This window comes from Rhodnius prolixus, unplaced genomic scaffold (genome assembly GCF_049639745.1).
Source record: "Rhodnius prolixus isolate KJV_2025 unplaced genomic scaffold, Rpr scaffold_6, whole genome shotgun sequence".
Lineage (NCBI taxonomy): Eukaryota > Metazoa > Arthropoda > Insecta > Hemiptera > Reduviidae > Rhodnius > Rhodnius prolixus.
In genome coordinates, this window is record NW_027411634.1 from 30,299,638 (window position 1) to 30,326,401 (window position 26,764).

At 32.7% G+C, this 26,764-nt stretch overlaps 1 protein-coding gene and 1 long non-coding RNA gene across 4 annotated transcripts in view; one reads left to right on the forward strand and one right to left on the reverse strand.

Moving 5' to 3' along the window:
- LOC141460998 (QRFP-like peptide receptor) overlaps positions 1–26,764 on the reverse strand; it is a 245,397-nt gene that overhangs the window by 79,588 nt on the left and 139,045 nt on the right. The gene's annotated exons all lie outside the window — the stretch shown is intronic.
- On the forward strand, positions 18,224–22,096 carry LOC141461021 (uncharacterized). Its single transcript, XR_012462466.1, has 3 exons — positions 18,224–18,778; positions 21,176–21,282; positions 21,565–22,096. It is a non-coding gene; the product is annotated as an uncharacterized lncRNA (long non-coding RNA).

The following is a 26,764-nucleotide window of genomic DNA, read 5'->3' on the forward strand; positions in this document are numbered from 1 at the left end:
TCTAGACGAACTGGAAGCCAATTCGGTGTTTTTCCCTTGTATTTTACATTTCATTTTCCAAACGAAGGCAACCAGTTATGTTTGTTTTAACCCTGTCCATAAAAGCAGGTGACAAAGACAGAAAAAGTAGAAATCTAGACCAACTGGAAGCCAATTCGGTGTTTTTCCCTTGTATTTTACATTTCATTTTCCAAACGAAGGCAACCAGCTTTGTTTGTTTTAACCCTGTCTATAAAAGCAGGCGACAAAGATAGAAAAAGTAGAAATCTAGACGAACTGGAAGCCAATTCGGTGTTTTTCCCTTGTATTTTACATTTCATTTTCCAAACGAAGGCAACCAGCTTTGTTTGTTTTAACCCTGTCTATAAAAGCAGGCGACAAAGATAGAAAAAGTAGAAATCTAGACGAACTGGAAGCCAATTCGGTGTTTTTCCCTTGTATTTTACATTTCATTTTCCAAACGAAGGCAACCAGCTTTGTTTGTTTTAACCCTGTCTATAAAAGCAGGCGACAAAGATAGAAAAAGTAGAAATCTAGACGAACTGGAAGCCAATTCGGTGTTTTTCCCTTGTATTTTACATTTCATTTTCCAAACGAAGGCAACCAGTTATGTTTGTTTTAACCCTGTCCATAAAAGCAGGTGACAAAGACAGAAAAAGTAGAAATCTAGACGAACTGGAAGCCAATTCGGTGTTTTTCCCTTCTATTTTACATTTCATTTTCCAAACGAAGGCAACCAGTTATGTTTGTTTTAACCCTGTCCATAAAAGCAGGTGACAAAGACAGAAAAAGTGGAAATGTAGACGAACTGGAAGCCAATTCGGTGTTTTTCTCTTGTATTTTACATTTTCTTATATTTGTACTTATATTTGCTTTTTGTAAATATAAGGTAAGTGAAAATTAAGCAATTAATAATAATAAAAGTAAAAATAAATAAAAAACTAAACAAAGAAGAATGCAGAATTAAAAGAAAACATAATAAGAAAAAATGAATGCATAAATTATAATTAACTTAAATTAATTATTAATTATGTTCACATTAAAATAGCTCCAGTCCTATAAATAAACCATATATAAATGTTTATAAATCTTCCAGAAATTCTAGTCTTTTTAAAACCTTAGAGTCCCGAGTATTTGCTAAATTGGTTGTTAGTGAATCAAAATACTTTTTCTTTGAAAGCGCGATTATTTTTTTATAATTCCGTTAACTCTCATGAAATAAATTATAATTAAATTCAGTGTAACCTTTCGGAAGAAGCTTAAAATTCATCCGCATTGCTTTTTTGGCTTTTGTACAATCTTCATTAAACCATTTCACATTTTTTTTGGTGACATTTCTATTGAGTGTCGAAATTTTTTATTTTTAATTAAACCTGGAAATTTGGCAGCCTCTCTAAAAGTATCGATCATGTTATTGTACAGAACGTTAACATCATTAGAGGCAAAATATATGTTATTAGACTGAGATAGAAAAACTAAAAACTTACAAATATTAATTTCATCCAATTGAAAAAAGCTCCTTTTCTTTAATAACTAGTTTATTGTTTAGTGTATCACAATTATTTAGAATTGGAATACCATCCAATTGAAATAGCAAAGGGAGATGAGAAGAGAACTCTGGTACTGAGCACACTTTGAAATCATAGACTTTTTTCTTGGAATACCGGGAGACACCCATATCATGTCTATTACACTCACACCTAGATGTTAACATCAGTGTACTGTGCTGGACGATCACTAACACTTCTGCCATTTATTACTATCAAACCAGTATCATCCATTAAATTGGACTAATTTGCAACCAACCCCTTGTATTACATATCAAATCTAGAGAGGTCTTGGGTCCGGTCAATCTGAAAAAATTTGCTATGCATTAGTTTGTTCATCCTTTTCCTTCCTTCCGCTTCGACGACTGGGAAGTATTTCGCCTTTCTAGCTGAACCTTTTCAGCGCCGGTATAAGACGTTTTAAATCTTCACTCTCGTCGTCCTTCTTTTTTGGGGGAACCCTATCTTTGTCTGAATCTTCTGAAACAGTGGCTGTACTTAATTTATCTTCCTGTTCTAATTGTAACAACTGATCTAGAGAGAACATCTGATCATTGATGACAAGTTTATCATCCCGAAGAAAAGCCTCACATTCAAGCTGTCTCGCTTTGAACATTAAAGGAAGAAATAGTTTTCTGGTTTGACGAGTTTCCTGTGTGTAATCATTGGATATTCTAACGTTTCTCGTAAGTTTTTTTGCTTCCTTGAGAAATTCCAATTTCTTTCGAAATGAAGTAAATTTAACTAATATCGGTTTATTCTTGCTTTGGCCTTTAATAATTAGATTTATATGATCAATAGAAACATGTACGTTAAGAACAACGTTGAAAGTAGATAATACAGTTTTTTCAACCATCCAAGGATTTCTCTTCATTTTCTTGTACATTGTACAATACAATATGATTTTCTTTATTAAATTTGTAAAAATTATTAACATGTTTATTGGTCTCTTTTACTTCCGTTTCAACTTGTAAATACATTGATTCTAAATTATCAATTTTGTTTTATGAAATTTTCCAAATTTGAGTGGTAATTCGTAATTTTATTGTCCAAGTTATTAATTTTCTTTTGCAAGTCATCGCTGACTTCATTTAATTTATTCATAAGCTCTTTAAAGTGACCTTCCATTTTTCAACATATATACTCGTATATATAGAAATACGAGCCACAGAATTTACGTTGAAGTAAAAAAAAAAGTTTGATAAACGGATAATCAAGTTTGGTTACCTTCAGTTAGAAAGCACTCCCACTACTGTACCTCCCACCAGTGTCCACTATTACAAAGCCTAGAAGTTATAAAGTGAACTTCGAACTTTTTAAAATAAATTTCTTTGAATTCACTATTAACTACAACACATAATTGTTTAAATTATAGTTTTAACACGCTATTATTTCGATGAACACAAACAAATAAACGTACAGAACCCAATTACGAAGTACTATGCAAAAAATCAACTTAATTAACACACATTTACTTAGAATAAAGTACAAAATTTAACAGAGCAGTCAGTACACAGCGTCTGCACTCTACGAATGCGAAACGTCAACTCCCTTTATATTTTACATTTCATTTTCCAAACGTAGGCTTCTCTTTATGTTCATTTGAACCCTGGCAATGAAATTATTAAATTATGTGGTTGAGACAGAAAAAGTAGATATCCTGATGAACTGGAGGTTTTTCTTTGTATCTTACCTTTTATTTTCTAATTGGATGCAACCTTGATGTCAGCTAATTAAGTTTGAAGTTATTGTTCAATTTTAACTGATTGTATTGCACTAAGCAGTACAGTTTTGCGTCTTGGCGACTGGCAACATTTACGTGCTAGTGTTACGTTTTTATTGTTTGTTTTCAGAATGATTACTTTTGAAAAAATGTTTGTCTTAAATGAGTTAGGATTGATAATTAGATTATCCGCACAATCGAGTATTTTATGAACCGCTAAAGCAATTTTTGCAAGTTGACTGCACTCTAGAGCGGCTAAAGACGTGTACTTTCGTGAAAATTTGATTTTTGTGATTCTCTTTCACACTGGATGCAATACAAAGTAAAAAAAGCCTTGTAAATCATCTTCTAAAACAATTAAAGGAAACTAACCTAATTAAAAAAAAGTGTATGTAAACTCTTGCTAAGTTAAATTATAAAAGTATTTTTTGCTGCGCACACATTTTGTAACATGTTTGCAACACTTAATTAGTATAATTAAGGGGCATGTTTGAGTTTAATTATCAGGAATAGAAATTATTTAAGTGTATCCTGTTGCTCTGTTGAAATGAACTATTTGTTGAGAGAGTCATTTTACGGGAATGTCCCTTAACAAACATGAATATAATACCACTTCACTGGAATTATTTGAGGCTATTAAAATTTTATAATTCTTATATTTTAATAAGAGATTCTCTATTTAAAAATGACATTCTTGAATTGCAATTGCATGTATCGGTGCTTCAGTTGGTTATAACGAAATTTAGCTTATGATGTTTTTTTTTGTTCAACGCTTTCTAGTCACGTTTCTAAAACAAGAATAATCTTAGATTCAGTAATGTCTCAGGTTTTTCATTTCTACATTTGTTGAAGATCGAAATCAGGTGACTTTTAAAGGTACCAATTCTGCTGCAGTATCGAAGGCGTATTGAACTCATAAATTCATACACTTGGTTTGTTTGATTCAGTTTTTCAAAGGACACTTGAACTACCAGGTCGAGACCTGAAGTATACTTCACTATAACCTTAAACTTTCAAAGCTGTTTATCTTAATTTTTATTCCCCTGCCGCCATAAAGTGTTTATATAGCAATCGTTTCGTATTCCTTTTGCTTAATGCAATTTTTATATTGCACTTTTATTGATTGACTATGTTATTTTGAGTGGCTTTTCAGGAAGGTTTGGAAGGCGAGTTTGGGCTGTATGTTGAAACTTGGTGGTGGAGCACTCCAGAAAGACTGGATACATCCTACTTGGTCCTTTACTGACTTGCACTTGCCCTGAATGAGACTGGAAATGAGGCTAATTTAGATGAAATTGACACTATCTCTTTGTGAATGGACGACTTTCCTGTCGGCAGAGTTTCTTTTGCTATTCTTAGTTGTATTTGGGATGAGAGAGTTCGGAACGTAGGTTCAAACGGGAATTGTATCTGCTTATATGGTCAGACTGCGTTGAAAGCAATAAAATTCTTGGACTTTTATTCCAGAATCTATTCTAATTGTTCTGTGAGGCTGGGGAAACCGTTAAGGTTACTCAGACATCTTTTACAGTGGACTCTCCTTCTGAGCACTGTGGTGTTAAGGTTACACAAGAATCAATAGAATTTTCTATAATAAAATATGGCATAACTTCTTGGAAGCACCGTGGTTCATATGGAATGAACAAATCCATAGGGTGAAAGAATTTTAGTACAGATGCAAACCTAAAGAAGTTACCACTGGGAAAGAAAAGACTGATGAAGGCTAAAATCTTTACTACCACAGGATGCATGCACTTCTAAAATTAATTGGCAGCCTATAATAATTTCAAATATACATCTTGATATTGCTATTATTGTAATTGAATTTTGTAAAACAGAAACAAACTGCCAATAAAAATGTCTGATCTGTCCGATTTCTTCGTTTGTGTGACTCTTCGGTGGTTTCCTTAGGGCAGCTGTGTACTCAGAGATGCTCTGTTGCTCTGCATGGAGGAAATTTAATTATAATCCATTAAAGAAGAATTTTCAAATGAAGTCGTCAAACATAAGACGAACTTGTGAATGAAATAAATGAAAGCGAAGAATAATCACAATTAATCAAACAATCCAGACATTAAGATTATGAAGTTAATCCATTATTATGCATTAAACTTCCTTTATTAAACTGATTATTTCCCTTTTGTAAGCTAAGAAGTCTTTGTTTGAATACATCATGTTCTCTTAGAGAAAACTAATTTCAAAATCTGTTTTAGCTGTGAAAGTTAAAGCTGTTTTAGCTTAGAACAAAAGTTTTTAGAGGCAAAGTTTTTTATTTTTATTTTACTTCGAGTTAGGGGCAGTCCAGTAGAAGGAGAAGAGGGTCTATCTGTACAAATAGGAGATTCGACTACCAAGTTAAAGTTTGATGTTTCTGTTAAACATAATTTGGTACAAAAAGCGGATGTTGCTTAGTGAGTTTAACTTGATAATTGTGCTTATACGCATAAGTTAAAAAAAGTTTACAAAAACTTCTGTTACTTTGTTTTAAACCATTTTTCATTTTATCTCTCAAAATAACTAGCGCCTATAAGAAGTTCATTCAATATAATTTAATTTAAAATACTTAAAGAGAAACCTAAAGGAAGGTGGCTATGGTAAAGAGGGCGGAAGCGGGATTATTCCTGCGTAAATAGTGGGTTAAGATCTTGAGTATAGCTACCTTTTATTTGATTGAAAGATGATAATAGTTATGTACATACAGAGGAGTCTCGGTTATCCGTCATGACCGGGACCGGACACGTGACGGATAGTCGAATAGACGGATAATGGAAAAAAACAGGAAAATTTCCAGATTCTTTTGTTTAACGTGTATAAAACTTTGTATTAACTGGTATACCTATTTTATACGTTTATACGCTTAAGCCTTAAAGGTCAGGTACCTTTCATTATTCAATTCATTCTATTGTGTATTAAAATTAATGAATACAATGTCTGAGACATCTAATCGGTTTTGTGGGCGCTTTTTGTTTGTAGTTGATCTTTTTAGGAAAAAAAACCCACAAACTGTCGAATGATGGACAATTTTTTGTTTTTGTTTTTAATTTTGTAAATACTGAGGAGAGTGACGGCGGTTAGTTGGAATAGACGGAGAAAAGGGTGACGGATAACCGAGACTCCACTGTATATTTCTTTTTTTCTTTGAAGTATGAAGTTAAGTTAGTTAAGGACATCAACATCTGATCGTTGGCGCACAGAACTTTCTAAATTTTTGCCGGCTATCCGGTTGCGGATAACTTTGTCTATCACCTGACAGTGAGCTATACAATATTTCAGGAAGTGCCAATTTTAAGAGCATTAAGGTGGTCTTAAACCTGGAATCTCCAGAGTGCAAAGTCCTCCACAAACCAATGTGATTAAAAAACCGTAAATTGATCATTTATTTTTCAGGCGTAACCTAATGTCCAACTTTCTAGGTATCGTTAGTGGAAGCTGAAGCACATACTTTATTATTAACATTTTTTCTAACAAATAAAAAGTAGCTACACTTTTACTGCAGCAGTAACTGGGGATCCCCCCCTCTAACAAAGCCACGCTTTAACCATTACTTTAACCACTACACCAACATCCGCTTCCTCTAAATTAACTCCATCGAGATATTCCTCTTTGTTTTTATTTAAAGATATACATAGAAATACTTTATATTTATGTAAAAGTTGGATTTAGAAATGTCTACAATAAATATATTACGAAGCATTTTCAGCCAGGAGGTACCAGCTATTCTAGTTTGGCGCCAGTTAGCATTGGCCATCCTGAACAAACAAAGCCATTATCTGGATATTACCAACAGTTCAGTGGAGTGGGGTTTCTTAATGAATGTATTATATATATACACTACATTTTTATTGCACCCGAAAATACCTTACTGTTACAGGAATACATTGAAGAGAATAATGCACGTTAAGCTTACCGGGATGTAGTTGAATACTCCGGTTTGTAGAAAATGTCCTTCCACACTAATTTAATTACTTTATCTTCTCTATGATTTCAATCCTTGATTAAATGTTTGATTTTAGGGCTGACAGGTTGGTACTAGCACTTCCTGGCAGCTACTGCGCATACTCATTTTCCTCTTTAATTCCTCTTATCCAACTGTTTAATTTTATTTAATAACCCAACGCCATATTATAAAAGAGGTCGAAGCATTTGTTAAAAGATGGGTAATGCTCGCATATGATGAGAAATTGTAGAAGAGTAACTACCTAAGATTAGCACATTCTCATAGGATGTCAGAATTACTCTCGTCAGAAGGAATCACCAATGGAATTTAGACTGGTGATGGATTGCTAGGAATGATGAATGGTGCTGGTGGCAGAACTGTAGACCTAACATTCACACAATGAAGGAAGTAGGAAATTATTGATAGGATGACTGGGTGGTTACTCGTCTAAGTGAGGTTACTGCCAAACAAAGAAGCATCAACTATCTGTCAGAGTAGCTTAAATGGAAAAGCCTGATCAGATCGTTTCTTTGTAAGTTTTGGATGAAACCAACTCCTACGGCTTTAAATCCATAATACTGGATTTTGGATAATGCATTTAGTGCGTATATTTATTTTACAAGCGATTCACCTTTCGAGAAGGCTATAAATACGTTTAGCTAGATTAGACGTAAACAGTACTTTAGGACATCATGAGGTGGAATCTTTAACCGTAGAAAATGTCCTTCCACACTAATTTAATTACTTTATCTTCTCTATGATTTCAATCCTTGATTAAATGTTTGATTTTAGGGCTGACAGGTTGGTACTACCACTTCCTGGCAGCTACTGCGCATACTCAGGACGCCAAAACTAAAAGAGAAAAAGGGAAGAAATTTAAGAGCCTGCAGATTAAAATTCATTGGTTTGAACTATTTGGGAGTGGACACTTTATCTTACTATCTAATCTACTGATGATTATTGCAGAGACAAGGGAGGGAACTGCTACTTACGTGGTCACACACTACAAGGAGGTTTACCCTGGAGTTTAGAGGTTGTGCGTCCATCCTTTTCCTTTATCTGTGGTTTGGCTAAATAAGACGATTAGATATTAGACTCGGGTTTTCTGCATTATAGCTTAGATCCGCAGAGTAGGATGACATTGTAGTTGAGTTCGTCCCAATCTGTCAGCGTTTATTCCTATCATATAATTATATTTATTAGTAAATATAGTCTTGAATTGTTTGTAATTTATTAAGAATTTTAATTATATCAAGTCGAAATGTATAAGTAGTGATTAAAAGCATAATGGAGATATTTATTAAAAGGAGAACAAGGCAACAGCAAAGTTATCAGAATCTGAAATTTCATAAAAAGTGTATCAACAACAGTTTCAATTTAAAAGTAATAATTGTTAAATTTTTCATTTCTAGTAAATTAATTCACTTTTACGTTGTTTTTTTTTCAAATAAATTGATTTAAATAAGCATTGAGTGCATATGATACACTTTCTGTCTAAAGTGCAATATTTTGTTCGTGTTTATATAAACGCTGCCTTCAGAACATTGAGGACAAATGCATTGTAATGATCCCAGAATTAAAGAAAATTTGTTCAGAATATGATTGAGAAACACTTGAAGATTTATTATGTAGCTTTTCAGGTATTTCTCCGTAGAATTTATGACGTTTTTGGAACAATAATTTTCTATTGTATGTATCAGCACAAAGGATGCGACAAGAACAGGATGTGCTATCTTTTCACCACAATCCTACCATGTAATTATGATGTTCATCTTATTTCTATACAACTCCCCTTATCTTAATGTTAATTTGATTTCTGAGTTTACACGGGCCAACCACAAAAGCTTATGTTTTTATCAAGAAGGATTTTTTTTTTGTTAACTATGTCTTCTAAAAATATTAATTTTTTAATAAGTTAAATTATGTGGTACAATAATTATTTAATTATTTCTTTTCAACCAAAATATCTAGTTCTGAGTTTTTGAACCAGTCTTCTCGCCTTTTTTTAAACATTCAACTAAGCGAAATTTTTCGCAAAAAATAATCTGTCTTATATAAATAAAAGTTCGAGGATTCGCGAACTTTTCTTAAAGAACGCCCAACTTAGAATACTACAATACTCGTACATGTCGCCACTGGTGTGCTTTATGTTAAAGGACGTGTACAATTACATAAATGTAAAATTTGCACTTCATTCGTCAATGGCGTACGTAACACAAGCACAACTCTGGTTTTTATTCATTCTCCGCTTGGGTTTCTAGAGATGTTAAGTTCAAAATTTTGTATTGCCAGGAACTTGGCTTTTTACCATTTTAAATGATCACGATGCTGTACTACTCAACATTAACAACTTTTTTCTATGTTGGTCAGAATACTAACAGTTCGCAGTCAGAGTTTGGAAGTAGCTGTTTACTTGCCTAATTTTTGCCTACGTTCACAAATTTGTACGCATGTTTGCGCATTTACATATTCATTTAATGTATGTTTGTTTGTAATATATACAAAAACAGTAGTTTATAATTAAGAAATGTTAACATATTTTAGCTTATATTTTATAGATGTCAAAATATTTTACAATGCCACCGGTAAACATTTTTCTTCATTATGGTCATAATCCGGCCAAACTCAGCAGCTTAAGATTATGTTGCCCCATGAATGAAGCGCAGTAATATGTTGTTTTCCCCAAAGTAATTAACATTTTATACACACCTATTAATCACAAAAGAATTAAGATGACACTTTTACTTTCTTCAATGAAAAATGGATTATATTGGTTAATAATCTTTGATCATTATTAATTACAAAGAATTTTATGTTCTCTGACTTTTAAGCCGTTCTCTGACTTTTCAGGAGAGCTATACGCCCAAGTACTGTTTTGGCAACAGGCGATTACCTGGTTAATTTATCGTTGTTATCATTCTAAATAACATCCAGGCCAAATTACATCTTGCCATTGCGGGCTCAGATATTTATGCCTATTAACACTTATTACACAATTTTCCAAGTCTTACCACGGTAGCCGAGCGGTCAGAGGCGGGCCTTAATGATTAAGATAAGAATTTTACTGTGAAGTTAGTAGGCTACCTACCTCCGTCTAACATGGTAATTGGAGCTAAAGCCTTCTAGAGAAATTAGGCCACTTACATTACCTATTAAGACATAAGGATAATACCAATACGCCTTACAATGAGGTGTTTCAACTAAGTTATTGTATATTTATATTTTTAGATGTTCAAAGTTAGGTTGTGCTTCAAGCGAAATATGTATCTGTAGCAAGTTCCTATAATAACGACTTGTTGAGCCAACAGTTACTCTTCTTAGTAAAAATGTGAATTCTAGGAACATCACGTCCTTTGAACATGGAGAGCGATACATGAAATACAATTACCAACTACGTGCACCGATTTCCCCACCTGCGAGTTCTGGAAAAGAAATAGGATCGCCAGTGATGGCTTATCCTGCCAGTACACCTCTGAGAAAACCTGCTAACTTTGTAACATCTACGAACATTAAGATACTTACAGGCCCATGTTAATGGCATCGGGCAAATTTCTTTATAAGATTAACAAATTCTGTATTTATCCTTTAGATCTATACTTTATTCAGCTATGGGATATAGATTCTTAGGTTTTGAACCATAAACTATCTTCTAAGTTTTTGAGAGTTGACATTTTTTTTGGATCATGACATGCACTAAAATTGTGCCCGTTATATCTCGCTTTGTAAAAAACATATTAAAATGAAACTTTGTTCCCTTGTAAACTGTGTTACTCAGTTATAAGCTATAGTTATTTTGTGTACAGATCCATAAGTTGAGGAGATATTGAGAGTTGAAATTTTTTTGGGTCATGACATGCACTATATTACTCTCTGTAAACAACATATTGTTAGGATAATATTTAGTTCCCTTATAAACTATACTTTACTCAGTTATAAGCTATAGTTATTTTGTGTACTGATACATAAGTTGAGGAGATATTTAGAGTTGAAATTTTTTTGGGTGGCATAACTCGCTCTGCAACTACCACCGCTTTATCTCCTTTTGTAAGTAACAGATAAGTGTGATTTCTCTTATAGTCTATCCCGAGGTAGCGAACTTATGACACGGGTGTTTTGGGTGATACGCATCGACAGGCATAAAATTTAATTATAAATAATATAGCGATTTGTGGAGTACTTTGAAGAAATTATTGAGTATTTATAGAGTACTGGGTATTTATTGAGAATAAGGATCTGGCAAATTTTCCTTAGAACAATGATTATAAGTGGATCATTTAATAAATCTTCTTTTTCTAGTATGATTACAAGTATAAAAAAACATATGAATATTTTTACATATGACACGGCATCAGAGTTATGTTATGGTTTCTCTATATTTTGACATTCCGAGCTCATAAGGTTCGCTATTACTGCTTTAAATAATAAGAATTTTGGTTTTCCTTTTAAATTCTTAAATTTTTCAGGAAATATGGTTGCATTTAGAATCAGAAATACACCCTATAAGTATTTAAATAAATTAAATTCAAATTATCAATTATCTTGGCAATATTAATGTTTAGTTTTTTAAATTACTTCTCTTACAGCCTCATAATAAACAACTTCTTAACGTAATCTCGCAGTAATCTGAAAGTTTTTATATTAACTAACCTACTAACATTACCAATCCCTTGGCGGCAAAAGAGTACAAATATTATGTGTAAACATATATTTCTATTTGTATCATATATCTAATTTATTTATTTATTGCTTTTTTCAGACATGGCTGCAATTAAAAAAAAATCGATCTATATTCGCAAAAAATTCATGTTTCAATACTCATATTTAAGGTTGGATATGTGTGTGAGTTTTTAAAAAAATAAAATATTAAATAAAGTTATCATAAAATTCAATATTGAGGGAGTTAATAACATACTTGTGCAAGTATGGAATTAACTCCCAAGAATAGTAAGGCGTGACCGAAGGCTGAAAGAAAGAAGGAGGCTGGAGGAGATCTTGCTGCAACACCTGTTACGTCACCTAGTTCCATTGGGAGAGGAGTGCCGCCTCATTATCATTGTAACACCCCGAATTTTAAAACAAAAAACTAACTAAAATCTCATTGTGTCTACAATTAAATTAATGGCCGTGAACCGTTGGCACAAACCTTAAGCTACTTTGGTAAAGATCCTTTTATTACTTTATCTATTTCGAAATTTAACTTAAAAATCTCATTGGTAGTCTATTTTTTTTTTTTTAGTAAGCGATGCAAGCGCTTGGTTTTTTGTGAATGACACTTTTAAAGGAAATTGTAATATTGCTCCTTTAAAACCTCCGCAGCTTAAGAAGCTTCTCCTCAAAGCCTCTTCAAGCTACTACAGCTTCTTTAGAGCATTTTAAATACTGACCGAGTTTCCTCAAGCCCTAGAAGCTCTTCAACTTACTAGAGCCTATCAAAGCTCCCTCAGAGCCACTTAAAACAGCCTGAACTCTCTCTTAAAGCCTTTGTGATTCCTTTTTGGTTAGTCTCTTCGGCCGAACAGATTTCTCTTGAAATATACTTTATCAACTATATCGCAAAATGTTGAAGCTAAAAAAATAACGATAATGTGACATCTAGAATGGATCATTCCACATAATAATAATAATAATAATAAAATAAGATCTTCCAAGGAAAGTTTCGAGAAGTGAGGATCATCCGTGTAAGAGACTGGGTTCCGTGAGGATAAGAAAGAAGTTGAAGCTCAAGATGCAATTGACGAATTTCGAGAAGGAAATAGTTAAGAGGGTTTTGTGAGAGAATATTTAGTTGGAAAGATAGGAAAATGTGGAAAAATCCATTGCCTCTGAAGCTAAGAAATGTGCTTAGGCATTCCTAATTCAAGCAATATTGAAAAACGTTTGGACCGTTTAGAAGGAAATCTGAACAATTGAAGAAGAAAAACTAACAATGCAGATATCAAAGAACTGATTACTTTTAATGATTTTAAAATGAATCGCACTCGCTTAATCTAGCGTACAATTTTTAAAATTACCTGAAATAGACATGAATACCTAATTTCGTAAGTCTTCAATGTCGAAGAGAAAAATTTAGACTAAAAAGTGACAAGCAATTAGGTTTTTGATATATATTTTTGTTTTCCAAATTATCTAAGCAATAAATTTCGAATTAATAAATCCGCATTACTAATATTCTTGGTGAAATGAAGTGACTGATTCATCTTAAAAGAAGCTTAGGATTCAATTAATATTTTCACTAAGATTAGAATGCAAACAATACTATAATCGTATTTAGTCATGTGGAGATGACAGATCTATGAAATGAAAGAGCGTAGATTTATTGTTTCGCTTAAAAAAAAGAAAAAAAGGTACAATGAGTACAACTTTAACCTGACTTTCTCTTTCTGCAAATTGAACTATTTACTGGAATGTTAAATTGAACTATTTAACTTCCCTTCGAAAAAAAAAACTAACGCAGCTAATTGAAAGAGATACAAGAAACTAATAATTTATTTTAGAAAGAAACTGCAATTTTAAATTGTTACTCCATATTTTTATATCTCCATATATAGACACGCTTTAATGTATATTACGAGAAAATATTTGGTTTTCAGAGAAAGAGGAATTTACAAACATTACATTTAAATATAAATAGAATAATATATTCAAACGGCCGCTACCTGAACTTCAAGTATCACTCTGCAAATAATCACGCTACTCTGGCAGAATTGTCTCTTTTTCCATGGTTTTACTTTTAAATTTTTTATTGGAATGTACACTCTTATGAGTTTTAGGTACATTTATTAGGCATATAGTAATAAGCTGAAAGCCCTTTACAAGTTCCCTTTACTCTGCTTAAAATTGCATAATTAAGTCTATTTGAGTCAAATAGGAACTTCTTTGAGTTGTTGTTTGGTATACTAGTCATACCTGCTTGCTTCAAGACAAAAATATCCCTCTCCTAGCCATCTCTGGAAAAGTGGTCATAGGCAATGGATTTTTCCACATTTTCCTATCTTTCCAACTAAATATTCTCTCACAGAACCCTCTTAACTATTTCCTTCTCGAAATTCGTCAATTGCATCTTGAGCTTCAACTTCTTTCTTATCCTCACGGAACCCAGTCTCTTACAGGGATGATCCTCACTTCTCGAAACTTTCCTTGGAAGATCTTATTTTATTATTATTATTATTATTATGTGGAATGATCCATTCTAGATGTCACATTATCGGCCTCAGGATTAATATACTTCACTTATTCTCTTTGTATCCACATATTCATCTTATTTCTTATCACTTTCAACGGTCTAGTATTCCGTCAGTTTCAAAGTTTAAACAAAACAAAATATCATTCATGATAAATTGTACACCAAGAAAAATGGTTGAAGAAGCCACACAAATAAGCTCTTGCAGATAGGAATGTTGTTTTGTTTTGTAGGGATCTACATTTGAGGAGAAAGCCCTAAGCTGTTTACTTACAGTTCAGGCTAAACTACTTTTGAGAGCTAATTTGGTAAATTTGGTTCTTAACCATCCATTATGGGCATTACGGGCAAGCAGCCATCCATTATGGGCGTGGGCGTTGTTCGTTGCATAATTTATCTCGGCGCTTCCTCCAAGAAATAAATTCTTTTAATGTTTTTCTCTTGCAAATAAATAAAAAAATCCATAAGAAATCTAATTCAAAGTAATACTATTTAAAGGTATACACAAATTAAACACTTCAATATCTATAATTAAAATATAGACACCAACAAAAAATCAGGTGCGCCCAAAGGTGATTGCAAAAGTAACGGCCAGGTAATAATTCATATTGGTTGCAATATATCACTTCAAGAATCGTAGGCATGTACCTTATAATAAATCTGTCCTAATGGAGTTAAATTTGTTTAGCTGTCATAATATTATTTGATTTTGTAGGTAGATAGGTGGAATATTTAGACTCATTTAACCATTTACATTATGTTAATACAATATATTTTTTTTTGTTTTATATTATAATAATAAACAATTAAATAACAATTTGAAGCAATTATTTAAAACAGTCCTCCTACATGCCTCTTATTGATCAGGTTGCCCCTAACTTGCCACTCAAATACAAGTTCGATATTGACTGATAAGCAATTAGTAAAATTAGTTTCAATTAAATGGGAAATATTAATTAATTGTTTTTGGGATAATGTACCCCCGTGCGAAGAGTGTATCCTTCAATGTATTCTTGTATTTGAGTTTTGCAAGTAAACTCCATAACATGATTGAAGCAGGAACATCAGCTACCTGCTGCAGAGCAGAAGGAGAGATTTTACAGATTTTTTATTTATTTTTTAAATTTAAAATGTTTTTTTTTGCCACACTGCTGACCTCCGGAGAGTTTTCTCTCATTACAGACATCACTGCTATTATCAGACTGTGAGCTGTAAGAAGTTCCTAGAAAGAGAAAACCTAAGAACCAGCAGCCGAGATCCGGAATCAGTATACGATAACCACTGGAGCGAATCCCTTTCTAAACAGAGTTACACAGTATAGAGCATATCTGAGAGAGGGTAGGCTTCCTCTAAAGTCCCAATTCAATGTAATGTACGGTTCTGTCACTTACTTTTTGTCAAGTTCGATTAGAGGCGTGTTAAATTTCCAAGGAAATCGGGAGACTGAATACATGTTTTCAGCTATTAGCGATTTTATTGAAAAATAATACATATGTCGAGTTGGAAGATGCACTTCTTCGAGTTCATGAAAACTTTTCCCGAGCATATTCTATTAAAGATCTTCTGGATGAGAATGGTGGATGAAACCCAAGAAATCACACACATGCGTAAAAATGAAACAGGGAAAAAGTTCCCGAATGAAATAACAGGACAATCTTAGCACTCAGTCTACGCCTTTCTTTAGCACTCCATTACTATTATAATAATCAATTGTAATAATCTGTTGCAATATCTTTCTATTTCATGGACGTCAAGATAGCCCGCCTACAAAATTATTTTATTAAAAAAAGTACTTCAGTCAAATTATTTCAAATAACGTTATGGAAATCATTTACTTCAAAATAGTTATTTTAAATAATAATTGAAATAAATGCTACTCACCTTTATCCCACCTACTTTACATTCAAGAATCTTACATTACTTAAATTTGGTAAAAGAAAGCCGAAGAGTATTCGCAATTGAGTTTTTTAAATAGAAGAAATGTCAACAAACTTCTAGTGCAGTAACATGTTATTTTATTTTTATTTTGTTCTTACTGTTATGGTGAGGCTGGCAACATTTTTACCACGCCAAAATTATGAGTTTTTTATTTCAGTTCCTGAGAAGCTGTGATATCAAGCTATCTTCAGTAAATTATTTTAATTAAACTTATTTTATTGAAGGCAAATACACGTATAATAAACTCAAAGAAAGGCTAGGAAGTTTTCGTACCAGATTCTTTTTTAAAATACAATTTTGATATTTTATTTAATTTAATTTAAGTGAAAATATGATTTTTAGTAATTTTAATTCTTTTTATTTCTAATTTCCCTCTCAAGAAAAAGGAAATATTTATTGGCAATTCTGAACATATCGAGTTGGGCTTAACACCAATTTGGTCTTTATTTTCCTTTCTTGAAAACCTTCATTATATTATGTTTTTCCTTATTTTGTAAGGTCGTGAAGTAAATATTTGTGACCTGATGATTTATAACTTCTTTTTATTAATGCACCTTGACCAAATTACAAAAAAAAAAAAAAATAAAATATTAATGTTACAAATTTGCTTCAACATATCATCAACAGTAATTTTCAAAAACTTGAGTTATCTATTAGAAAAGTAGGGAGACTCTTCAGGCCTAAACGTATATTTCTAAATTTCATTGAAGAGTAATATTTCTGATAATTTACTGCTATTGGCCAATTAGCTGAGACAAATATCGGAAATATGTATCTTAATCATTTACGGTTATAACAATTGGAGTGTTAAAAAAAAAAAAAACAGAAAATCTGCTGTATTAGTCAGAGGTCTGAATAAGCCTAATGTGGCTCTATCACCCAGCTCCAGCTTTCCCCTGTAAATAAACGCTAAATATTTTAAGATATCCCTTAACTCGAAATTCGAAATTCCTCAAGCATTCCCGTGTGGGTAAGCATCTTTCAAATACCCTATACCTTTTGTATTGACAAAAAGTGCATACACTGTTTGAATAGTTATATATACACCTTTTCCCAAAGAACATAGACACTGCAATAATACATATGAGAGAATCATCTGTTTCTCCACCACATCTGCGCTTGTCAAACTTTATGGGAAACTTAACTTTTAAAACAGCAATAATTAGAGTAGAGAACGTATTGAGGTTGTTTAATATTTGCAACAGCTGGTCAATTTAGCTTAAAAAAATGTATAGTTAGTGATTCAAAGCCATTTTAAAGGAGACTAGTACTTTATTTTCTCAACTGTCATTCGTTAAAGGACTTAATTTCTTATTTGATTATTAAATCAATGCGCAAAAAAAATTCATTTTCGAGTTAATTATTACAGAAGAGATTTATCCAGAAAAGAGATTTAATTATCTGTAGAATAGGCAATATTCGTCTGAATATTAGATGTAGCAATTAAAAAGGAAAAGCAAGAAAATCGATTCATTCGTTTAATAACAGTTGGCTAACTTTTCATCGTTTTAATATTGTGCGAATGAATGAAATGAGATGACATTTTCCAAATTAGCGGCGATCAGAGAAGAGCAAATAATAATTTTCACTTCTTTCTGATAAAACACGTTTCTCAATTTGCTTAAAGATTAGATTGCTAATATCGACTAAAATAGTAAACTGCAAATTTACTTTTAAATGATTGGAAAGTGTATAGAATGTGGCGTTTTTTTTAAATGAAAATATATATATTATAAAATATTTGTTTTAATCTTGATGGCTTTTTAAATGCTTTTCAAACAACTACAATTTGCTATTTGGAGGTAGCAAATCTGAATAGAAGTGAATTTCTAAAGGGGTTTTCCCAGACAGGAACTTGGGAAAGATCAGAATATTCCATTCTTTTTGTTTTTCCAAGATTTGATTGGAAAATGGCACAAAAAATTCGATAAAACTTTTACAAATTTTGAGAATCTCCAACTTTCTAATTATTAATAAGTTTTTCGGATTTTGTAAAAAGTAAGGACCCTTAACCATGATTTGTTAATATTATTGTTATTCGACAGAGGGAAGGGTGTGAAACGACCCTAAACGTAATGCAGAAAGTTAATATATAATGAGTAGAGTACATGTATTTTTAAATTATTCTAAAATGTGACAAAGCTATTGCACAGAGTGTGGGCTGGGATCTGCAGGTCAAGACAGATGCCAATACGTCATACAAGTGTTCTTTCCTACTGGAGGGGACAGATTGGAGGAAAAGAGATCTTTTGGAAATTGATTTAGTTGAGCTTGCATGCCTTTTCCCTTATTTACAATACATTTACATTATAACTTAGTCATTATTTGATTAATTATTCATCGTTCAATTTAATATTTAATAATTAATTTATTTTGTCATTCTTAGTTTAACTGTAAAAAGTACCCAATCCTAAGCTCTCTGTGGTTGAAGTTTAAAAGAGGAACAATATAACGTGAGTACATTAAATTATTGTTATAATTGAACACTATTTCACTCAGAGCCTAGCAATAACTACGGTCCTCTTGTAGTTAAGAACTGTAACAAGAGTATTCCTATCGTCAACCTAATCTCCTCAATGTCTTCGCAATTAACCCCCATGTATTAGCGTAACTGGTTATTTAACTTGGGCGCCTCTTGAGTTCTTAAACTTTTTCTAAAGGACTTCTCGGAATAGCGAACATAGAATATATTAGGAATAATGGTTCAGGTGGTCCACAGTTACAGCGATACTTGAGAGTATATTCTAACATCTCCCGATCAGTCAGCGCTTACCTGTTGCCCACAATACTTACGCAAACCTAACGAATATTTGCAGGCCTTTAAGCCGTATTAAGGCCCAGTACGTGGTGTCTCGCTCTTGCAACACTCTAACGTTACCATCATTCATTAGATCATTGTCTCTTTCCCAGTAAAGCAAACCCTTCACCGACCACCATCGACCAGATTCAGCAGGCTTATACGTCTCCTCAGTCAGACCCATTAAGATTATGCCCTCGGCTTTGGGCGAGTAGATCAGCTAATGACTCAACTAGGGTCCTCTAATGAGCTGTAAGGACCGCAACAAGTCAAAGAGTTACATAATGGCTCGAAAATTATTTAGTTGAAGAAGAAAGGTTCGATTGAATGAAATAATAATCAAGTAATAAGCTCAGTTTCTCTCTATTTACTATATGCATGCAGGAAGAGTTGGCGAATGGGTTCCCGAGCGCTTCCAAAGCATAATGCAGGGTGCAGTGGAATGCTGTGGCAATTTTCACAAGGGAAGTACTAACCCTCAAAAGGCGAGATCTAGATGGAGAGGAGGATAACCCCTAGTGGGTAAGGAACTGGAGCCTAGCCTGAAGTAGTGCTGCACAAGCGAATCCAGGCTAGGCCTGGCAGTAGGGGGGTGTTTTAGCCGGTAGGCCGCAAGGGAGTCCGGCACAATGTGCGTAAGATGCATTTCACCCCTTTTTTAAAAAAAACTATATGCATGACATTGAGGTGCCCATTTTAATGTTCTTCATGTACGCACAAGTGATGTAAATTTATTATTTGAGTTAGAAACCAAAATGAAATTTGCCATGTCACTGATTCATTAAATGTCAAATCATAGCTTTCTGAGAATGATGTGATACGGCTTTGAAATGACTAATGTGAGCACATTTAGTAGCAAAAACCTAAGCGAGAAAATTCACCAAAATCTACAGCACGTTCTGCCACAGATGCCAGAATTAATTCCTATCTGCTCAATATTAGTTATTTAGCAACCTTTGCTCTGAAACTAGTTTAAAACTTCAATAATTTATTTAATGAGAATTTCTGGAATATTAATAAACCTCTTTTCACTAAACTTGAGATACTAATTTCACTGATGTGATCCAGCAGTTTTGTTCCGAAAACACTTTTATGTTGAGAGATATGAAAACTGGTTATTTGGAATTGTTCTATCTGAAGTAAAAAAAAGTCTGTAGGTGTCTCAGAAAAGATTTATTTCTTGGTCCTTTGTGGGTGGGTATTCCTTTTCCTTGTTCAATTTTTAATTAGTCTGCTAGAGTTATTTAAAGAAAAAAAAAAAGGGAACGACCTTAATAAAAATCAAATAAAAAGTACAAGTTCAGGAAATAATATGTCCTGTGCCCATTAAATTATTTGTCGAAGGATGGCAGTATAGCCGAGTCTGTTTTTACTGTTGTTGTTGCTCTCCTTTTTATCTATCATTTTATACACTTCCACTTTTTGTTAGCAGCCATAAAGTAAAAAACACAAAATACAAAAAATGAACTATGTGTTATAGTACTAGAAATAAGCGACTGAATGTAAATTATTAACGCCATCACTTTGAATAGACAAAGTTAGAAAACGTTTTTAGTTATGATGTTTTATAAAGCAAATATAGGAATGATTGCTAACGGTACATTCTTTTGAAGAGGTGCCTTGCAAAAGGAGAGAACTCAGATAAGAAGTTATCTGTGATAGAGTTATTTTCATTTTATTTTAATAACCGAGTGGAGGAAAAAGACTTGCAATGCTAAGGAATATAAAAGGGATGAACTATCGAACAAGGAAAAGTATATTGTCAGAAATGTGTGGCAGTGAGGATGTTCTTGTTAAAAGTAGAGATATTTCCTTTTCAACAAATCGTAAACAAACATAACTTGGCGAAAAACTACCTCGCATCTTTCTCTTATACTTACTTCCAACTCTAATGATAATATTTTTCAAACGGCGCTAATGACCAAGGCAATCGATGCGCCAAAAAAAAAAAAAATAATAAATGTTCAAAGCTCGATGTAATTAGAACTTAGTTAATTTAACGGATCTATAGTTGTGTAAATCTGTTTGTAATTCTTATTCTTTCTGCTTTTAGATCTTCCCTCATCTTCAGAGTTTGAAACTATAGTCTTCGAATTTACCTTCAGTGTTGTTCTTTCATTGTGCTCTGTTCCAACAGCTACATCTGCCCCTCAATTTCTGGTAAAACTCAAATTGGATAAATATTTTTTATTGTTTAGATAACACCTTTGTTATTCATAATAATTTATTATTATATGAGTTTTATATCTAATTTATATTTATTTATTGTTTGATTTCTGTTAAATGAAACAGTTAAAAAGTAAATAAATAAAGTAAGATAATTAAATTATGATTGAAGCTCACAAACATAAAGTTAAATATAATTCCAAATATACTGAATATCAAGACATTCAACTGTACTTGACAAGGTAAATTAAAGTCACGTTTCATATCCTTTCCCAGACACTTCCTGTACGAGGTAGATCGTCTACTTAATCACCTGTTTAATCCGAAACGCTTCATCTGCCTGACTGACTGGAGCAGTAAGAAGGATTAATTCAGAGTATGATATATGCTAACAGTAACTGTGCTCTTTTGACCTGCACGAATATTCAACTCCATAAAACGGTCAAGTATTCAGACAATTATTGTTTAATAAATAATAGAACTTTGTAAACACAATTTATTGATAAACAAAAAGGACTTTTTGGTTTACCTTTCTTTATTTCTTTTTTAATAGTAATTTTGACGCCCCGATAAATTACAGTTTCAGTCTTAAGTGCTGAGAAATCTTAGTGCCAACAGTGGCAATTATTAATAAATTCCTTTTCATAATTAAATTTCACATTAAAAGACCAGTTCGGTTGGTTGCAGTAAATCAGCTGAACTAAAACTAAAAATGAAAACCGGACTACATTAATTAACGGGCCAGGTACAAGGAGTACAAATTTAAAAAAGTTTGACTCACACAACGTGTTTTTCTCACTAAAAAGCCATAGACCCAAATTTATAATTTTGTTTTCAAATTTCGAATTTATATGAAATGTTTTTATACTAAATGATAACTAATTATACAGTTCATCTTTTTTGTTGATTGATTCATCCAAGAGGGAAGAGAAATTATTGCCAATTTTATCTGTATTTTTTATTTCTCTTTGTCAAGGTTTCTACTTAGGATTTACATCTTCCAAGTAATCTTTCAAGGTTGATATACAGTTTTCTCTAGAAATGTAAAAATAGGAGCTATTGAGAGAAGTAAAAAACCGAATGGAAACTGGCAAAATTCTTTAGAATAATACAATTATTTTAAGAAAAGTGTAGAGTTTTAGAATTCACTTTCAAGATCACTTTACATGAAGAGAATTTTATACGAAGGGGTTAATCTATATCTGAGAAGAGGTCTTCAACAATTGTAAAGTGTCGCTCAGAAGATTTAGAAATCTGGTCATTCAACTTCCACCAGAAATTCTACAAAATTGCGTTCATTTAAAGGGATAGTAAAGAAGAGAAATTCCATTATTCCTGGCAGACTTAAGGTATTACTAAGTGATTGAAAATAACGTGACAATGCTTACTCGTGTATCAAATAAATTTAAGAGTAATGGGCATGAAGTCAATTGGAGGTAATAAAGATATAAAAGAAAATTCTTATATATTATATATTCTTAAAGAAACGTTTTGATGTTAGAGACTCATATTTATAATGGAAATCTGGGTTCCCTAAATCGGTGGATTGGCCAGAGTATGTTGTGCTTAACGTCAAAATCATGTTAAGGCTCAGAAGTCGCTTATTTTTAGGACATTGCAGATGCGATATTTATGTGTAACATTTCTGTTAAACATACTTTCAACCCTCGAAGGTGCCTTGATCGCTTCAAACTCAGAAACAGATCTAAAGCAGGTGAATTTTTCGTGATAAACTCGAAGATGACTCCAACGATGGTCTTTAAATTTCGTATGTCACGTACACATTCAAGAATGTTTGACTATTATTATTATTATTATTTTATTTAAGGTCATTAACGTTCAGAGCCTTTTTCAATGCACCACCAATCTTTCGTTCCAACTAAGATAATGAGCTGTAAGAAACTCCTAGTAAGAGAAAATCCAAGAACTAGATTCGAACTCGGATGGGAATTCAGTGCCACAGCCAGTGGGCTTATCTTTTTCTTATCATTATTTACGCTCTCTTAAACACTAAGGCGTTCATTAGTTTTGCTTTTCTTAAGGCGACTCAAGTTAATAGCTACACGTATTATATAAAGCTAAAATAATTGATGCAAAATAAATAAAGTAAAGAAAAATCATTCAAGAAATTTGGCCTTCAATGCCGTGGTATAACTTGGCAAGTTTATTTCGTTGCTATAAATATGTCATTACTTTCTTAGTAATTTAACGTTTGTCATTTTTATTGCCTCTTTAAGATTATTATATAAGGATTATCAGTGGTATAAATCAATTTCAGAAATACCTACTGTTAGTAAAAATTACTATTCAATTAATTCCAGTTTCAAGGAAAAAGTACACTTCTAAGTTTTAAAAACTTCTGACACACAGAATCGACTGGAATAATCGTTGCTGAGTGGTTGCTACGAATGTGCCTTTCAGAGTATCAATCAATTTAAAATCAGTTCCAGAATATTTTCTTCAACTAGCATTAAGGAAAAGAAAAATTGCTTTCAAGACAAAAGACAATAGATATATAGAACATTCTCCAGCCATTAGAACTTGGCGAGTAAAATTGTTCAGTTGACGGGTTATAGCTACAGTTTCAAGTGGGTGCTAGATTAGAAGGGAACACACAGTTTAGTTTAATAGCAAATGTCTTTAGGTAACCCCAAACTTTTTTGTAAGTTCAACCAATAATACAGTCTGACAGACTTAAGTTGTAATTTAGACCACCTTCTTCTATGAAAGTTTCTATTATGTCTCGTTTGCTGCAAATATCCAAGCGTATCTTTGTAGGGCTTTGTTCTCACTTTGCCCTAATCGATGTCATGAACTCTGCGGTCTCCCTCTTTTTTGCTACTACTCGGAAGGTTTAGGGCACGCATCATTCATTCGAAGGAATGTCTGTAGCACAGCAATTTCTATTGATCTCTGCAATCGCTGCACCTCGGCTTTTTCACTAATTAAACATTCTCCATCTCAAACATTGGAGGAGAAAATGTTATTTATTCCCAGTCTTATTAACAATAGCTGGTGATGCAATTAAATAAAAGAGGGTATTTCGGCTCTCTGGGACGTTTGTTTGGGATAATGCAGAAGGGAAGTCTTTAGATAGACCTTTAAAGGATGAACTTAGAGTCACAGTTCTTTTTTTTTTTAATAGATTTTATTAGTTAAGGAGGACTAGGCACTGTAATTGCTCTGTGGATTTTTTAATTGAAAGTTGGAATACAATGATTTAGAATCTTTTTGTCTTAGACATTCCTGAATTAGAAAAATATTTTGTTTCTAGTACAACTTTCGATTATTCAGACTAGAAAGAGTTTTGCTTCTGTACTGGGAAGAGTTTTAACACTGGACACCATTTGAGTTTATTGAAATAAAGATCAAACTTTGGTAACTGTTGAATTTCCGTAGAAGTGGATTTGAGAATATGGGTCGGGTTGGTTGGTGAGGAAGATATTTCTGCTTTAAAAATGCCACAGTTAATGATAAATTGATAAATTTAACGCAAATGGAAGTATTATTTAATTTTAGCTATGTATTTTAATTTTGAAATTTTAATAACTAAATCAATGTCTAAGCCGTGAAAAGTCGCAGTTGGTTTGAATTAATCTCATCACCTTGATCTTTAAATGAATGATAGCAAGTGACGACTAACTGCGGAACTCTTGGTAATATTGCCAGAGATAAGACTGGTATCTCGGTATGAATTAAAATATGAATATGATTATGAAAAACATGAATATGAAACAGGAAATTCAAGTGACTTGATATAAATACCCTGCAATGCAGCTAGTTGAATAGTGCTCATTGAAAACAACTGGACGTATACTAATTATATAAACTACTTTATGTTGAAAAAGACGTTGACAAAGAAGCTGACAATGTTTAGAAATAAAAATTTCACAACTATTTCAAAACAAACCATTAAATGATCATTAAGTTATCCAATAGCATCACAACTTTACATCAAGCCCAGTAATTTTTCTTTTTCTTGTATTTCCATTGGCAAGGCTGCAAGATGCAGGAAAGTAATAGATGGTAAAAAGCGGTCAGTTGTAAAACAGTAAATACTTAGAAATTACTCTTTGCCGCTGGTGCAGCATGTTTTCAGCTTAAGAATGGTCACGACTGTTTGCAGAAGCATCTGTGTAGATCCGGCTCTACTGCAACAATTCACTTAGAAATCCGATTATACCTAAGTTCGTTCGAAAATAAGTCCTTTGGAATGGAGCTTCTAAGAAAGAGCAAAAACACTTTTTTTCACAACGGAGGATTATTGGTAAAGAATGTATTATACAGTAGAAACAAAACGTGTGAACGACATAGAAACGGATCGATTTTCGCAAACATCCATTTAGTTCTGAAAGTGGGTTAAAAGAGTGGTTCTAGCCACTTATAAGAAGGTTTCCAACTGTTCTGAAGGGTCACAGTTCTTAACTTTAAAACCCAAGAGTCAGCCGGTTCTTCTCTTGGTGCCATTTGTGCTGGGCCTTTTTATTACTTTCCCGTTAACTTATGCCCTTTTTATACTCAAACAATACTTAGTAAAACAGGATAGAAATTCAGCGACAAGTGTCTGAGATTGTCATGACTGTTTGTAACTTAATACTCGATACTTTTTCCACTGTTACAGTTCTCAAGAACAGTTTTAGATAGGAACGATTATTCTTCTTATGTTTATTGTTCACCAAGCTCCATAATATACAATTTGAAACTTTACCCTTAATGGAAAATCGATTAATTTTTTGAAAAACTGTTGCAAAAAATGTGCCTCTTCTTACTACTCCAAACTCCAAATGTAATCTTAATAATAAAAACAAACGTAGCATACAGAAACATATTCGAACTCCAAGGAGTGTTTTCAAATGAAAATGTCTGCTGTCAGGAATTTAAATACTTTGGTTTCGCTTTGCATGGTCTTATATTTTTAAATGTGGCAGTGAATTATGAAATATAGATATGTTGAGTTCGCCCAATTGCCCTCTGGCTCCCCTGATAGAAAGTTCTATTATGTGTGCACTTTGAGCTACATATATGTGCACCAAATTTGAAATTCATATATTTCATATGCAAAGAAATAAGCAAACTCCTCCCTTTAGCCTGCCAGCCAGTGGGTTTACGATTTGCCTGAGGCTCCTTTGTCCAGGACACTGTGCAGTTAACATTTTTATTTAAAAAATTAAAAGAAACATAGTGTTCGTATGTAAAAATGAAAACATTTAGTTATAAATAAGTCGTTGAACTAGTAATCTTTCTTTATAATCTGAAGAAAATAATGAAATGTGAAATGTAAAAAAACAAAAAAAAAAAAAAAAAAAAGCGTAAACATTTACAAAAATATAATCTTTAACTATACTTCATTGAGATTTTGGATCTATTAACACTCAAATGTATTTGTTCGAACACCCAACATTTAAATGGCCGATTCGCTAAGTACAAGAGGCCAGAAAGCAAGAAGAAGAAAAAAGCTTTTATAAACGAAATGGCC